This window comes from Pteropus vampyrus, unplaced genomic scaffold (assembly GCF_000151845.1).
Source record: "Pteropus vampyrus isolate Shadow unplaced genomic scaffold, Pvam_2.0 Scaffold47, whole genome shotgun sequence".
NCBI classification, from domain to species: domain Eukaryota; kingdom Metazoa; phylum Chordata; class Mammalia; order Chiroptera; family Pteropodidae; genus Pteropus; species Pteropus vampyrus.
The window spans coordinates 9,367,688-9,371,386 of record NW_011888828.1 but is presented as its reverse complement, the minus strand read 5'-3'; positions in this window follow the sequence as shown (position 1 = coordinate 9,371,386).

Sequence of the window (3,699 nt, the reverse complement as noted above, 5' to 3'; positions counted from 1 at the left end):
GAAGAGAAAGAAAGACTTGAGCGATCAACCACTGAATAGAGGTGTAGGAGACAGAAAAACTCCACCCTAAGCAAAGGCATAACATCAAGGAAACAATTTTTGGTTTTCTTGTGACGATGTATAATATACATATAATAATGTAACATCATATATTAACAATGTATAATGATAAAGTGCATAATAAAGGTCTTGGCATCTAAGACATGCCAATGGGAATGATCTGATAGAGAGAAATTGATGGTGCGTGAGAGAGAAGACGGTAATTATAACAGTGAAGGTCTTGAGGAAGAGCGTGGGCGCCAGAGCTGGAGACCCAGTGAGGGGCTGAGCTGGGAGAGGAGCAAAGACACTTTCGACATAGGGTGGGGGTGTGGGTGAAGCCGCCTGGGTTAGGGAAATCTCTGGTGGGAAGAGGAGGAGAGTCTCATTGCATCCTTCCTGTTTTCTCTAAGAACTTAAGAGAGTGACTTGGGGATGAGATGTTGGAGGTTCAAAGAAAAAGAAGTTTTAAAATAATTATTTAGAGAACGGACTTGTTAATTTCTTAGGAAAGTGTAGTGGAATCGTCCTCTGCTGTTGGCTGCCCATCTGAGGCTTGTTGCTCACACATGTGAAGCCAATCCAGTGAGTGGGGTTGAGTGAGTTTTCTCTCTCGCCATGTCCATGTCTGCACTAGCTGTCCCAGTGCAGACATGGACAAGGCAAGGAGCGCAGAGGGGATGTGCCAGGCAGGTAGGTTGGAGACAGGAAAGGCAAAAGTTGAAGTGTTTTGCAAAGGAGCAATCGCAGTGTTGGACAAAGGAATCCTAATCGAGTATAGAGGGAAGAGAGGACGTGGGGACACGGGGCCGGGGGTGACAGCAGGGCTGGGGCAGTGGGGTCCCTGGTTAGAGGTCTCAGGGCCATCGGGGAATTGCTGGGGTGAACATACTGGTGGAGAAAGAGACACTGAACCAAAGGTGATGACCCAGAGTGTGGGGGGAGTGGAGGTGACATTCCAGGGAGGATGCAGCTTCTTTTTTCAGAGACACAGCCTGATGCTATATTAGCTGCCCAGTGGCTCCAGCTAAGCATGTGCCTCGTGGACTGGTGACTGTGGCTGAGCCTCCCTCCCATGGACCTTATCTATCTTATTTAGAAAGGCAGTTTTGAACTCCGTTGACAACATTCCTCGGGCTTCTCGGCAGGAGCAGGAGCATCGCCCCCTCCCGGATCCTCTATGTCAGCGCCCTGAAGCCTGCGGTCTTGAGGCCTGGGTTAGAAGGCTGTGGCGGGAGGGCTGGAGGAGAAAGATGATAGTGTGGCCGAAAGGGCCTCTGCCAGCACAAACAGGCCTAGCATGACAGCGGGCCCTATCTGATGGGAACCACTCAGGCACATGGAAGCTTTCAGGCTTCGCTATTTTTAAATACCCTGTTCAAAGGCTCAAAGCAAACAGTGATGGAGACAGCTAGGCGGTCTCCAAAGGAAATTGATTCAGGAAGAGAAACCTCAGATGTTCAAGGGCTCTGGAAAAGTCACCCGCTGCTCACTGTGAGGAGATAAGTCCTCTGCGGATCCTTCCCTGACCAGCAGGCACAGGCACTGGGAGCATGTGGAAATTCCCTGGGGACTAATCGGGCAAGGCGTGGTTCCGATCTGCAGGACCGCGGTGGACTTCCTAAACCGTTCTGTCAGACAGAGAGCCCCAAGAGCCCTTTCTTCCTGCCCTCTTTTCCACATAGGGGGTGAGATGTCCATGCAGGGACAACTGAAGCACTAACAAGGGACAACTTTCCAAAGAACATCCAGAGTCCCAAGGGGAACCTGAGTCAGCAGTGATGAGCCAGGCTCCAGCCTCCTGTCTTCCTCCAGGAGACTCGCCTCCCCAGGTTGGCCGACCCAGGGCCCCCACTCGCTGCCCTGGGAGCCTTGCCTGAAAGAGGAGCCATGTTCGGGGCAGCACAAGGCTGGGAAGAGAACAAACTCTCAACCCTGCCCTGTCTGCACCAGTCAGAGTTTGGTCGGGAAAGTGAAAGTGGCTTTCAGCATTCCAAGAGGGGAATTAGGGACTTACCGATTAATAGGGTGGTCAGGGAAGTGGCTGCTAAAAGAGATGACTCACAGAACTCATCCTGAAACCAACTGGGTTTTAGCAAGCTCAGAAGGTGACTTTTTGAGCTTGCAGCACCTAAGCAGGTGATTCTCAAGACATCTTCCATCTGCACTTCTGCCTGCCCACCGCCACTGGGACATAACTGCTTCACATGCTCTCATGGACTGAATGGTGTCCCTTCAAAATTCAGATGTCCCCTCCCAGACCTCAGAATGTGACTTTAGAGATCGGGTCTTTAAAGAGGTAATTAATGTTAAACGAGGTCATTCGGGTGGGCAGTGTCCTTACGAACATAGGCGCCCTCAGAGCGAAGACCAACTGAAGACGCAGGGAGAAGGCAGCCACCTGCAAGGTAAGGAGAGAGCCCTCGGGGGAAACCTTCCCTGTTGACACCTTGATCTTGGACTTCCAGCCTCCAGAACTACGAGAAAATACATCCGTGACTGAAGCCACCAGTCTGTGAGACTTCACGTGACAGCTGAAGCGGATTAAGATGCTTGCTTTTCCTCTTTATCCCCCTCTTCCTCCACCCTTGGCTCTTAAAGCAGAGAACAGGGATGTTTCCCAACGGGATCCTAATGACCACCACCATTCTTCCTCACCTCCCCCAGAGTGATCCCCAGAGCACCCCAAGGACACCTTGGCCAGCAGACTCCGACCTGTGGTACAGGCGCTTGAGACTGCCAAGCTGATGCAGTGGGTGTGAGGAGAAAAGATGAGAACTTCTCTTAATATTTTAAATCTCTTTCTTTCTACTTTTAATATGCTTTAAATGTGCATAATAGATTGGCACAGTAATGCATTATACGGTGTGCAGATCCGTTGCGGGGATACACGCAGCCCTCTCTACTGATGGAGTACAGTGTGAAACACACGGGGGACCTGGCCTTGGCCTGCAGAGACAGGCTAGACTGGCCCTTCTGCCAGACACCAGGCTGGGCCAGAAGGACCGAGAGGGATGCTTTTCCTGAGAGACATCCTTCTTCTTCTCCGTCCTTGGCCAAATACCCCACTGCTCTTCTGTAGCCACCAGAGGTCAGTCGCCACACTTCAGTCTTTTGGTCAAAGGAATGGCATTCCTGCCAGCTGCCCTGGGCTGTGCTCCCCTCAACCATGACACAGAAAACACTAGGTGGGAGAGAGAGGAAGGGAGGGAGGAAAGGAGGAGGAAGCTAAGAAAGAAAGAACGTGCAAGAAAGAGCAAAAGTGGGGGAGGAGTTTTTTTTCAAAGTACAAAGTTGGCACCAAAAATATGAAATAGCCTTCCCTTCCTATGCCACACCAGCAACCTTTATATATATATATATAATGTCCTGGTTGAATCTCAGAACAAGGCCCAGAAATCACAGATTCTGAGTTTGAGACTCAGCGGGCAGGAGAAGATCCAAGGCCAGTCACTCCGCAGCCCATGCGAGGCCACTCCCCAGCTAAGAGCAAAGCCAGTGGGTCTCAGGGCCCACGCATCCCCTCTGCCCTTCCCTTGGCAGGCCACTTCCTGCATTTCTTCTCAGAAGGCCCTGCTGGGAATGACCAGAGCTCAGCCCACAGAAGGAGGGGCACATGGAAACTTCTGGAGAGTCTGGGGGCTGGACACAGGGAGAGTG